This window comes from Humulus lupulus, chromosome 6, assembly GCF_963169125.1.
Source record: "Humulus lupulus chromosome 6, drHumLupu1.1, whole genome shotgun sequence".
Lineage (NCBI taxonomy): Eukaryota > Viridiplantae > Streptophyta > Magnoliopsida > Rosales > Cannabaceae > Humulus > Humulus lupulus.
Genome location: NC_084798.1, coordinates 14,368,457 through 14,383,721, shown reverse-complemented (window position 1 = coordinate 14,383,721; position 15,265 = coordinate 14,368,457).

Here is a 15,265-nt window from a genome sequence, read left to right as displayed (position 1 = left end):
ACTTAATGCGAACACGGTTATCGAGTAAGACGTTTGGCTCAAAATTTTACCTTTCATTTAAGTAGTTTTTGTTTCAAAATAATTTTCATTCAAATTCCCAAACTTTGTTCCAACTTCCAGAGAGAAGCTCCTAAGAAACCCTAGAGATTTCCTTCAGCTCAAATCTTCGACAATCATCTCATTTGATGTGATAATGTCTTCTCGTTCATCTCCCGAACCTTTGGATCGTGATGGATACAAAAATGCATTCGAACGCATGCGCAAATCGTTCGACATTTGACTTTTGACTTTGTAAGAGATTTTTATAAGAGATTTGGTCACTGCCCACGATATGTTTATGTTTGTAATAATGTTATAATGATAATTTTTGTATTATTTATAATACCTTCTTAGTTGGGTTTTCAGTTCTGTCAGCATCTGTAATATATATATATATAGAGAAGTTTTCAAGCCTATGATCATTATCTTGGTTGCAAAGATGAAGATTGGTATTCTAACGCTTTACATCAACAAATGAGACTTAATTAAATGGGATAATATCTTTTTGTAAAGTATGATTGTAATTGGGAGCCAATGGCTTACTTTATCATAATAGGAATTTAACATCCTTTTGTTTTTCTACTATATATATAAAAATATATATAATTATTTTTTCTATTTTCTATGTATTAAGTATTTAAAAAAATTTGTTTTAATAATAAGGGGCACTTGACTTATAATACGGCTGTGTATAATTTTATTTTCTCATTAGTAATGACTAAAATTAATTAATTTTAAGTGTACAAAAATTATGTATCTACAATCACTTTCTTTTTTAGTATCCATAAAAAGTAACTTGACATGATCAAATTACAAACACCTCAAATTAGGCCTAAATAAAAGGTAAAGACTTGATCTTCTTTACTTTTATAAATCTTCAATAATATATAAAAATTACAAAACCAAACATTTCATGGTTTGACTAATTTTCCTTTGACTTTTGACTTTTCACTTTGTAACTACTGCAAGCAAATAATTTTCTTTTGTTGTTTTGTTTCTTTTATTATATTTAGTTCTTTTTTGTTAACAAGTTAGTTAGTGTACTGTTAAGATTATGATTATGATTATGATTATGCTCTCAGCTCATTACTCAAAGTCACGTATTCAAAACTTCTTTTCATTTTCTCTTATACTTTTCCTTTCTTCCAAGCAATATGATAATCAAATTACTTTTTTTTTTACTATGCATGACAAGGAACTTGATGTGATGATCAAATTACAAAGTAACAAGTGTTTGTTACTCCTTGATCTTCTTTGTTACTCTTTGACTCATTTAGGATCTTCAACGTAATATAAAGACGAATACATACAAATATTTCATCATTTAACAAGTGCTTTCCTTTTCTTTTTATTCTTCACTTTGTAACCATTGCATGCATAGAATTTTCTTTTGTTGTTTTGTGTGTTAGATTTCTCTTTTCTCTGTCCTTATATCCAAAGAATTATTGATACACAAGTTAATAATATTCTATTAACCATTAATTAATTAATATGTTTATCACATGTGAAAAGAAAAAAAACAAGCATCTTAGTAATACTTAAAAACTGAAATTGATTTTAAATTTTTTTGAAACTGATAATAATGCAGAGATATCATATTGTTTAAGAAATATTATTTATTGAAATTTAAAAGGAATTATCATAGAAGATAAATTATAAAAAATAATAAGTTATTGCAGCAGGAGAAATATATATATACTTTATTTGCCTTTTCTTACCTTTAAAACATAAATATGATACATTTCAAAACAGAGCATAATCAATAGTGTACATTTTCTTTTTTTATAAAAATCAAAACAGAGGAATGCTTTTGTTCTGTGGTGAATTTTGATTCATTGGTACGCCCATTTGATTATTTATTCGCTTTTGATATTTAATTTTCCTAACATGTAATATAACGAGTACATGTAGCCCTCTAATTTATATTTATATTGATATAGATATATTGTTAAGCTATTAATGCATGTTCATTTTTGTTTCAACTTTATTAAATCATAATAATAGATCAAAAATGGAGGAGATTCAACACTTCTGTCCTCAACAACATATTTTGCTCCTAAAGGATAATAAGATATGTGGTGACAAAATTATTTGCAAAATATGTAAGTCTTCTATGGCAGCTCCTTATTATTTTTGTGATTCGTGCGAATATTATGTCCACAAGTCATGTGAAGAACTACCAAAGCAGATCAACAAATACCCTTTACATCCTCGCCACCCTCTTTCTCTTACAAAACGAAATGTCATATGCGATTGTTGTGGTCAAGTCTCAATAAATAGGCTCGTGTTCAGTTGTGTTGGCTGTAAATTTGACTTGGATGTTGAATGCTTTAAAATGTCAAACTCCATAACAACATGCCCTTTAGGCCAACATTGCATTCAACATTCAAGCCATCCCCACTTGCTACTACTTGTTGACACAACAGATACTATTTATAAAGGTGTTAATGTTAGATGCTTTGCATGCTGATCCAAGAGCCCACCATCAGAATCATCAGATGGTGGAGTTTATTATGGCTGCAATAGATGTAACTATTTTCTTCATAAATAATGCATTGACTAATTACCACAAGAAATCCAAACCTCTCACCATCCTAATCACAACCGTCTCTTCCTTCTTATGAAAAGATACAACAATCGTAAATGTAGCACTTGTGAAAATACAAACAACCCTGTCTTATATTTCGAATGTCCTCAATGCGATTTTTGGTTGTGTTTAGAATGTGGTGTGAGAAGACCATGCATTAAGTATGAAGATCATCCACATCTTCTTTGCTTTATGGAGAAAATAAACAATGCAGTTGAACAATGCAATGCCTACAACACCTGTTTGAAGCAATCAATCATGTGCAATACTGAGGAATTCTATAAAACAAATTCCTCCAAATTTCAATGTTTGGATTGTGACTTCAAACTTCATTTATTATGTGGTCCATTGCCTTCTATCATAAAACATGACAGTCATATGCACTCCTTAGATCTTGTTGATTCATTCATTGAGGATAACTTTGGTGAATATTACTGTGACATTTGTGAAGAAGAAAGAAATCCACGAATACGTGTTTACTGCTGTCGGAAGTGCAAATATATCGCTCACGTACACTGTGTTATCTCTGAGGTATGTACTAATTGACATTCATTTTTATATTTAGTATAATATATCTTATTAATTCTTTAAGAAGCTTTGCTAATTAAATTTATTAGCTCCAATAGATAATTAATATTATGATATATTCTGAATTAAAATGAGAAATTTTACATCAATATTATGGAAACTTAACATTAGATTTAGATATAGCATATCTCAATGAGCTTATTACAAAGGGAAAATAGTAGTTTGGGATGCTAAAATTTAAGAGAATGAAACATTAAACCCACCTAACAAAACTAAAGCATTACATAACTTAACAAGTAAATTTCAATATTTAGTATATAATCTTTATAATTTTTCTTTTAAAATAATAGTATAAATTTAATTTGCTTTAATATATTCAATTTTTCTTTAAAGATCAAAATATTTAATTACCACCAAAGAAAATAAGGAAAAAAATGAATAAATCAAAGTTAACTTAAATATTACACTAAAATTACTTAAAAATAAGCAAAAAAAAAATATATATAAAATAAATATATTTTCTTAATCATTTTATTAGATTTGGTGAAAAGCCAAACAAACTATATCATCATTTTAAATATACTTATTTCTCTTGTTTTAATATTGATTTTATTTTTATTTATTATTTTAAAAAAATTATGTTAGTGTGAAATTGATTGGCATTGACACACATAAACTTTGATGTTGTCACGTCATTTTTAAATTTTAAATATTGTGTAGCTCCATGAAATTCTTTTGTTGACCTTATAAAGCTTAACTTGATTGGGCTTTACCGGATAAAAAAGGTTGTTAATTAGCCAAATTATTTTTTTACTTTTCATATTATTGACACGATATTAATTAATAAAATCCAATATTTTTTTAGTTGATTGAAATTTGCTCTTTACTTTTATATATTTTTTATTAATTTATACAACCATTGTTGAAATCCTTCTAATATAATGTTTGTCTCATCACTAAAATAATGTATATTCTTTTCCTTCTGATTTGAGCTATATCCTAAAATGTATTTTGTTTTTAGAAAGAGAAATGGGCACAATTTACAACAACAACAAAAAAAAAATCATTAATCCATCAAATCTAGTATTTTAAAAGAACAATTGAATAAATAAATAAAAATTAAATAACTGAAACTTGTGAAGAGTTACTATTTTAATTTGTCCAAATTAGTCCATCGTTTTTTATATCAAAACATATAGTCAAAATTCGTATAAGTGTTTAATTTTATATTTCCTCCTGGATCTGTTTAAAATTTATTTTTCTTAAAGACTAGCATTATTATAATATGAAATTTTATATTGATGAGTTGTATATATATATATATATATTTAATATAGGTTATAAATGTATTAAAATGAGACCTTAGAGATGTGAAACTGAAAGTGTTGGGAGAAGATCTTTGGGAATTTCCTAAAGAGATTGATCATGTTGTATCTCATTTGACTTTAAGGGATTTGATACATAAATTAACTGATCAATATGAGCTACGCTGGTTGAAGGATGATTTTAACTGGGATGAGGGAGAAGAAGTGAGTACAACGACTACTGAAGTTGAGCCTGAAGATGATAATATTGATGAGGTTCTAAAATTTTCTAATTTAACAGAAGCTGATTTCATGTCATTTATCTTCAATGAGTTTCATTCCACCTATTTGAGAAGGAAGTTGAGAATAAAATCTAGTGATCTAGCGTTAACACTTGTTGATATTAAAGGTTATTCCATATCTTTACATTTGGCATCTGCTATGAATAATTTGCTTCACAAATATGGAGATATTAGTACAAGGGATTATGGTTCCCAAGAATTGAAGAGCATGGGGTTTTTCTTTGTATGTAAAGTGATGAAAGAGATGCATACCACTTTGGTGATAGACATCACTAAACATCTTTTTCAACAATGGTATCACTACATAAGATTTGTAGGACTTGACTTTAAGGTGGATTTTCTAAGTGCATCTCTTGAGAAGATCACAAGAAATTTCTACTATCAACAAGTAAGTAAAGTACTTGACATGCACTTCCCAATGAAAATGGAGAAGAAGAAAGATGAACTGCAGAAGAAGATTGAAGAGTACAATGCTGGACTTGAGAAGCGCAAGGAACTCTGTGAGTCTTCTAGAAAAGAGGAATCCATGAAACAGGGCTTGGATAACGCAATGAAAGTCAACTGGAAATTAGCAAGTGACATTGGCTTATTTTGATATATAATATTTATTTGATCAACTTTGTATAATGATTTATTTCTTCTTTTACCTTGACCTCTCTCAACTTATTCTACTGAGTATTAATTAAAAGAGCAGTACCCACCAAATAATCTTAATATATTTGGACTATATCTCATATTTGTGTTTATGTTTGGACTATAGAATTTATTTCATCAAGTTTTTATAATGATTAAATATCATCATTATTACATATAATAATAATATGATTTTATTAGTTAAAGTGGAGAATCAAATCCATATATAAAGTGTAGTCAAAAGTGGAAGATGTGCTATTATATTGAGGCTCTGTTTTCAGTTTTGGAAAGAAAAAGCCTTATATTGTTATAAAATGTAACAATTAAATCAAATATGCTAAAGCTTCAACTGATTAAAATAATTATTATAAAATGTTGAGCCTTGCAAAAGTGAATAACTGCTATAATTAAAAAGAGTGTATTAAATTAAACCAAATTTTCTTGGTTTACGAGATATTATTGTTAAAATTAAAAGTTAAAACTAACACTATTACAATAATTAATTGATTATTTGAAAAAATTATTTTATTTAAATTAAATTTTTTATTTTACTGTTTATATTATTGATTATGTATATATGTATAATTTGTTTTTAGATTAAAATATCTAGAGAAAATAATTAAAATATACTTAACTCAAAATATTAGGTTTATAATTTTATATATTTTGAATATTTATTAATTAAAATATATAAGAACTTTTTAATATAATACAAAGTATTATATGTCAAATTTAAAAAATCATATATCATATGAATTATAATATAAAAAATATCTAAAAAGTTGCAAATAAAATTTAAATAAATAGAAATGCATTGAAGTAATGCAAAATAAATGAATCTTCAATAGTGGAACTACCCACAAGAGAGTAATTTAAATTTTACATGTACAATTGGACCGAAATAAAACCTATCAAGATTATGACTCATTTTATTTGTCTTTTTCTCATTATTTAAAATAATGGGTCATTACTATAAGTCCATCATCTAAACACAAATTTGTAAAAATGACAATTATAATGATGCATGATATGTTAATTAATTGAATGGTTCTAGCATACAATCTATATGACATGTTACTAATTTATGCATGTACACATTTATTAGCAAAATAAATAAATAGCTAAAAAAATTAATTAATCGATTTCATGAAATCAATTAATTAATCACAATTAATTTTAATTCAATCAATCTTAAAAAAATTAATCAAATAAAAATTAGTTCAATTGTTTCTATTTGAAAAAAAAATATCTTCTCTTTTTAGAAATTTTTTTATCAAAAATATATTTACTTGCACAAAAATATACAATTTATCAAGAAATTAAAGATACAAATGCAAAATAAAATGATTTTTTTAATTGCCCTCCATATATAAATATTTTACCAAATATATATATAAATATAAATATAGTTTCCTAAAAAAAAATTGTGCCGCAGCACCTTCTTCTTTTTTTATTATTTACTGTTTTTATTTTTATTTTTATTCTTATAAGTTAAAAAGGTGTGTTATATAATAATATATATATACATAAAACATTAAAAAAATAGTAATAATACTTAAACATATATCCATATATACATATTTTATAGGCTGAATGAAAAAAAATACCCAAAAAAATGATTTTTTTTGTGCAATTTTTAAATTTTGATTTTATGTAAAGAGTTTATGGATTTTATACAACAAAATAAAATACACATAAACAATCATAAACATACAAAAATCATGAACAATATTATTTTAGCATCACACATACGTAAAATTTAAACATGCAAACATTTATGCTACCATCCAATTAACATATCTAACATGTCAAAACAAAAATCACATACATGTATATAAACATATAAACTAGCAACATTTAGCTCTGAAGCTAGTTGTAGGATCTCATTTATATAAGTCTATACGCATTATTCTTATTGCACAAAATAACATACAATAGAAAAACATAAATACATACATAGAAGTGATTTTCATACAAAGATTCGTAAATACAGCAATATAATCATTAGACTTACGAGATGCGTAGCGGAACAATGACTATACCCTTTGGATTTCCTAACATTTTGTCCTTGTTGAATGCTAGGTATTGCAAGGAATCCAAACCACTTTAAAACAAGACCACAATCTTCCAAGTCTTTCTCTAAAACAATCTAGAGAGAGTGGGCAGCTAGGTATATAATATTAGTAGTGGATTTTTACCTTGTCAAATTCAGTTTACCTAATGCATTCTATAACACTAGCGTATATAGGCAATTAGCTAGGACATAAAATATGTTTTAGTTACCCATTTTGTTTAATTATTTAATAATTATAATGAATAAAATACTTGTCAAAATTAACCAATTATAATTTTGACATTTTTTCAATTCATTTTATTAATACTAATACAAATTTATCAATATCAACAAAATTGTCACAATTAGCTATAATACTCTCTTTTTGAGACTTTGCAATAAAAATCTCAAATTTTATTCTATTTCTTTTCTCACAAAATATCAATGTATAATTTAACATTATTTATTTTCGTTGACTTAGTCAATGTGATATTATTATAATTAATAATTAAATTAATTATTCAAGACTACTAGGTTCATTTTGATAAGAGATGATATGGGGACCATGGATCCATGAACTCAAGCTCCAATAAGTTACCGTGAGTTTATTTATAACAAATAATCTCACTACCTTATTAATTCCTCGTGACTCCACTATAGACTCAAAATTGCACTCTTCAATTCATAGAACGTTTTACACCAAATGTAAATACGTTATCCATTGTTATAACCATAACCATCATTCAATCATCTATAGATGATCTATTAATAAGACGTGTGCAAATTACCATTTCATCCCTCATTATTATTTTATCTTTAACTCCCACTAAGTTCCTTGTAAATGATATTTCTGTAAATTGAATTACAGAAATGAGTACTCTATCATTTAACACTTGAGCCAAGCTATAAAGAAATCATCATTTCACTTCTTAACACAGAAGCTATAGATTTCATATCTATGATAAACACTCTCACTCAATAATACTACCAAATATTCAATATGTAAGTATAAGTTAGTCCGTAGGGTAAGCTGGTAGCGAACAAATCAAAAGACTTGAATAATACAATTTGCAGAATATTAATCACTCAGAATTAAGATTGAATTGACCTATGGTCAACGTTGTGATATGATTAGATTAGATAATAACGATATTTACATATCTTGTCAATAATCAATATCGGTCCAGTCCAATGTAACAAAATACATCCGATCTTATCTACTTGGTCAATGTCCTGGATATGAAATCACACCAGATGTGTAAGTAGATCTTATCATAGATTACCCAATCAGTAAAAATCCAGTGTATTGATTTAATCTTAGGACAAAATGCTTTTGAACATATAATTACAATTATAATCCAATGTGACCAAGTCACTTGAATTTTAAATATACATATGTTCGGGATTTTATAAACGTTTGTATTAATAATATTTAATCATGTAATAAAATATGTAAACAACGCAATTTGATTTACCAAAATGATTTCTACTACTTTATTGATAATAAATGAATTACATAAGAAATGTGGTTTTATGATAACTTTACAAAATAGAGTTATTTTACCACTTTTTATGTGCTACTTGTTGCTTAATTCTTGAGTTTTTAATTGATTTATTAAGTTTTAAAGTAATTTTGAATTTATTGGGTTTATTTTGATTTTATATATTTCTGTGTGTTTTTATATACTACAACAAAATAGGCATTTAATGGCTATATGGGGGATACATTGTAGACATTTAATGTCTCCCCCTAGGGGAGACGTTGTTGCAGGAGCCATCTAAAGTTGCCCTATGACGTCTCCCCCTGAGAGACGTTGGATGTCTACAAAGTCTCCCCATGGGAGACGTCATAGGTACCTACAACGTCTCCCATGGGGAGACTTTGTAGACATTCAATGACTTATATATAACGAGTCATCATTGGTTTTTGTATTTTTTTTTAAAAATAATTAAATAATTATTTTCAGTATATTAATTAATAGAATTAAATATATTAGTTTTTTTTTAAATAGAATTAAATATATTAATTAAAAAATCTAAATTATATGAAAATTTAAATTGTGAATTTTCATTAATAAAACCGAAATGTGTATATAATATGTTTTTGCTAGCTAAATATACAAAATTGTAATATTTGTTGTTAAACATACAAAATTAACAAATATTACACTAGCTAGCTAGACATATAGTAAGAAAGAAAAAGTAAAAAAAAAAACCTAATATGTGGGACGATGACTTTGAATTATCGATAGCATATGGTTCGCCCAGTGTTGTCGCATTTCATTAATTTGTGCTGATGTATATGGCGTAGTGTTTAGCTACAAAAAATACAAAGTAAAATACATTAGTTAATCATTATTTGATTATATATACTTTAATAATAAATAAATTGTTAACTTTGTATAAATTTATATACATACCTCTTTCTTCAAGTAACGTCCAGGTCGTGAATGTTCAATGTAATCCTTCAACATTCTCATCACATAATATCCACATGCCACATTGTCTGGTTGGTGCGGACACTAATATTTAAAAAAAATATCAAGCAATTAATAAAAAAATTTTAGTAAAGTTCAAGTATAAATTTTCAAAATAATTAAAGTCGTAGTTACTTACTTTTGGTTGCACAATTTCTATATTATTTGGAATCTCGCGGAGGCTTTGGTAGACTGGTCAGAAAAAGGTTGAAAGCATTGACTCTTACTGCCACAATTTTTTCACGGGTTTCCAGCTCTGAGTTCACCGGATCACAACAACAAACGTAATATGCATATGGGGCCAATATAATCAACATCCAATGATCACTGCACAAGAAAAACAATACTTGGTATAAGTCTCCAACGCAAATGTTATAAGGACTAAGTATCTGGCAGTAACAAATTTTTGAACTTACCCATGGTTCTAGGGGACAATCATAAGTTGCTCACTTGATCTTAATTGACGACAGCGCTTAAACAGACCTTGAACACGCTCTTCAAATGAACTTCCTTTAGTGGCTACAACATTAGGATTGACAAATAAAAATTTATTTTGGCGCCCTTGTTCTACCAAAAAATTGTATAACAACCTATTAAAAAAAGAGTAGTAGTCAAAAATATAATGTAGGAAATTTGTTGTTAAAATAAATCAAATAAGAAAGGTTAATTAAAAAACTTATGAGATACCTCATGTAGCAAACGACAACTCCTTGTCCAGTCTTTTCCATTCGAAAAATTGAAGTATGTCCTCTTTGGTCTTTGCATATGAAATATCCTGATCGAATACATCATCATCTATGCCTGGATTGACACAGTCATCGTCATTCCAACGATATATAATATTGTAAATCTGTTCCAAAGGACTGGTGTCTTGTGTCAGAGGATCACTTAAACGTTGTATTCTTTCTCGGGGTCGTTGTGTTGAAGGAGCAATTGGTCGTTCTAATATGTTATTACTTCTAGAACAAGTCTGTAAAATAATATTAATTATTAGAAAATTTACAAACAAATTGAAATATATAATAACAAATATGATTATATAAACATGATACATCACCTGTTCATGTATATCATCAGATACGATGACCAATTCCTTAGGCCATGATATAGGATGCCCAATAGCCTGAATGACTATGTACATATTCTGATCAGGTTTTGCATAAGGAAGAGGTGTCGCCGGCTTAATAGCGTCAGTAATCACCACTTGGTAGTTGTTACCCGACTCTTTGTCAATGAGCTTGCCTGATGTAACAATATTGGATAGCGAACCAATGGCTAACTGACAACTAGGTACCTGCACATTATAATAAGTAGCATTATGTATATATGTGCGTATGCATGTACATACATAGTCATTTTCAACTATCAAATTGAAATTACCTTAGTCACAAATGGTAGTGGTGGTTCAGGCTGATAGTAAGATGGTGTTGGTGGGTCGGGCACATAGCAAGATGGCCCTGGAGGGTCGGGCACATAGTAAGATGGTGTTGGTGGGTCGGGCACATAGCAAGATGGCCCTGGAGGGTCGGGCACATAGTAAGATGGTGCTTGTGGGTCGGGCACATAGTAAGATGGTCCCGGTGGGGTTGAAACTACTAGTGGGACTCCAATATTGGATCCTGAACCACTATGTTGGGCCATGAAAGATCTCAACATTTCCTCTTATTTACGAAAACGTTCTTAAATAGAAGTAATTAAATCATACCTTCATTAAATCCCATATATGAGTTTTGGTCTTCGCTGGAACTTCGTTCCAGGAGTTACAGGTGATGGGCACAATAGTCCTCACTATAGAACCCAATGCTGAAGATCGATTTCTTCTTGTGGTACCTATTACTTGACCATACTCATTGAATGTTACAGGTATAAGATTTCCTTCACTTCTATTCTTAATCAATTTATTCATCCATGTGCGTCCTCGCACATTTTTTTCATCTGTAATCTCTGGCTCAATATCAGGATTTTGTTGAGGATTTTCCTCCTCATCACTATCACCAAAAGGATCTGACATCTGTGAAACATAAAAATCAATATGATAAGTTATATATATAGAAAAAAAAATGACAAACAAAAACATATCATAAACAAACCAAAATCATTTTTGCAAGTATGACAAACATAATTATATTATACCTCACATCAGGTTATCAATCCATAAACCTTCACCATTATCACGTAAACAAACACCATCATCATCAATTTCATCATTACATATTGGTGAAGTGAATATGATTGATTCTTCTTCAATAGGTATATCATGCAAATCACCATCTTTGGTATTCCATTCTTTTGTTGGTGTTGTAAGCACAATTAACCATTGGTTTTCTGAAGGATCATTCACATAAAACATTTGTTTTGCTTGTGTAGCCATTATAAATCTGTCAGATTTGTGCCCTAGTCGATTTAGGTTTACTAATGTGAAACCAAAATCTTCATATATTATGCCACTGTCACTCTTCACCCAATCACAAAATAAAACAGGTATTCGATTTGTGATATAATCTAACTCCCAGATTTCTTTAATTACTCCATACAAAGTCATATCACTTTGAACAGGATTTTTGTCTTTCGCACTGGATATTTGCATAGTTCTAGCGACAAGACTAACACCACTATTTTGTGTGGTTCTATTGGTATCACGCTCCCTAGTATTGAATTGTGTACCATCGATTATATATGATGAAAACTTGATGACTCTATGAGAAGGGCCTCAAGAGATCCACTTAACAATGTCTGACACATTATTTGATGTGTTTTTCAATTCATTGACAACCTATTAAAAATAAAACTAGTCAAACAACATATATTACTATATAATAAAAATAAAATTAAAAAATCGACATAATATACCTTATTTTCTATCCAACTATTAAATGTACGATAATGTTCGTCTTGTAACCATTTGGAGTTCATTGACTTTGATGGAAATTTTGTCTTGATCTAGTTAAAATGTTCCCTTCAAAATTACATATGTTGTTAGTGAACTAATTGTGAAAGTTATCACATATTTACATTGCATATGCATTATTTCTATGAAGATAAACTTACTCGATATAAGGCTGAATTTCATTAATATTTTGCAATATTAGACGATGTGCTTCATCTAGTTCATCCTGACTCACTACGCAAACAACATTACCCCGACGACTCTGAATCTCAGCATTATTAACTTCATTTACCCCAATCCTCTGTACACCAGCTATGTATTCGGAACAAAATTCAACTGTCTCTTCAGCAATATAACATTCCACAATGCACCTTTCTGGGCGACTTCTATTTCTGACATACCCCTTAAGAATCTTCATGTATCATTCAAATGGATACATCCATCTTAAATAAACGGGACCACAAAATCTCAATTCTCTAACCAAGTGAACTGTAAGATGAATCATTATATCATAAAAGGAAGGTGGGAAGTATTTCTCCAGCTCACACAAGACCTCAGCAATTTCATCATGTAACTTGGGTAACTTAATAGGATCAATCACCTTACAACACAATGACTTGAAAAATAAACATAACCTTGTGATAATCTCTTGAACTTTTTGAGGTAAGACAGAACGAATTGCCACTGGTAGCAAGTGTTGCATTAGAATATGACAATCATGAGATTTCATACCACTCAGAGTACAACTTTTCATGTCTACCAATGACCTTATATTTGATGAATAGCCATCTGGAACTTTTACATTAAATAGACAGGAACAAACTTCCTTCCTTTCATCTTTAGTGAAGGTGTAAGCAGCAGGAGGCAAGTATGTTCGTCTCTTATCTAATTTCGGAGTTAATCCTTCACGTATACCTATTGCAGCCAAGTCTTGTCTAGCCTTAATTCCATCCTTAGTTTTCCCAGGAATATTCAACAAAGTTCCAATCAAACTATCACATACATTTTTAGTAATGTGCATAACATCTAAATTATGACGTACAAGTAAGAATTGCCAATATTCAAGCTCGAAAAAAATAGATTTCTTCTTATAACAACTTTTGGGCTCTTCCACAACCTTAGCCTTCCCACGACCCTTCCGCTTTGTAGGTGTACGAACTTTAGGCTTACCTAACTTAAACATGATTTTAGAGATCTTCTCAAGTACTTCACTCCCATTTAAAGGTTGAGAAGCCTCCTCAAACTCTTGTTTGCCGTTGAATGCCTTTTCCAAGTTTGATATTTATGCGTACTAATTAAGAACTTCCTATGACCCATATAACATACTTTTTGGGAGTGTTTTAAGTATTCAGAACATGTTTTTTCTTCACAAACGGGACAAGCCTTATGTCCTTTCACACTAAACTCGGATAAATTTCCATAAGCAGGAAGGTCATTGATAGTCCACAACAATACAGCTCTAAGATTAAATTATTCTTGCCTGTACGCATCAGAAACCTTAACCCCTTCATCCCACAAAGTTTTCAAATCATCGATAAGAGGCCACAAATATACGTCGATGTCATTACCAGGTTGTTTAGGTCCTGATATCAACAATGTCAACAAGGTAATTTTCTCTTCATACACAACCGTGGGGGTAGATTGTAAATGACAAGCATAACAGGCCAACAACTATACTTACTACTAAGAGAAGTGTGTGGATTAATCCCGTTAGTCGAAAGACCTAGACGTATATTACGAGATTCATTTCCAAAACAAGGCCACTTCAAATCAACCCTCTTCCAAGCTAGGGTGTCAGCAGGATGCCTTAATTTACCATCATTTATTCTCTTATTAGCATGCCACGATAAATTTTTTAGCATGTTCGGCATTTCTAAACAACCGGATGAAACGAGGAATAGGAGGAAGGTACCACAAGACCTTGGCGGGTACTTTTTCCTTGACATCCTCACCATTTCTTTTCTTTTGCATCGTGACTCACCATAAGTAGGACACACTTTTGCATCTGCAAAGTCATTCCGATATAATATGCAATCATTAGGACATGCATGAATTTTTTCATATTGCATGCCCAATGAGCATAATGTTTTCTTTGCTTCATAAAATGAAGTTGGCATTTCATTACACTCCGGCAACAAATCATTCAAAAAACAAAGTAGATCAGTCATCCCTTTATCACTCCAACCGTGTTTAGCTTTCAAATTGTACAACCTAAGGAGTGCGGATAACTTCGTAAACTTTTTACAACCGGGGTAAATCGGTTTCTCAGCATCATTAAGTAGTGTCTCAAACTTATCTGGGTCTATGTAATATCCAAGTAGCTCAGTTACTTAATTGTTTGCTATTTAGTTATGACATGTTCATTAATAGTGTTAATTTAAAATAATACTTTTAGTTGTGGTATTATTTTAATTAATTTTAGAAAAAGTGAGATGATTGCATAGATTACCATAGA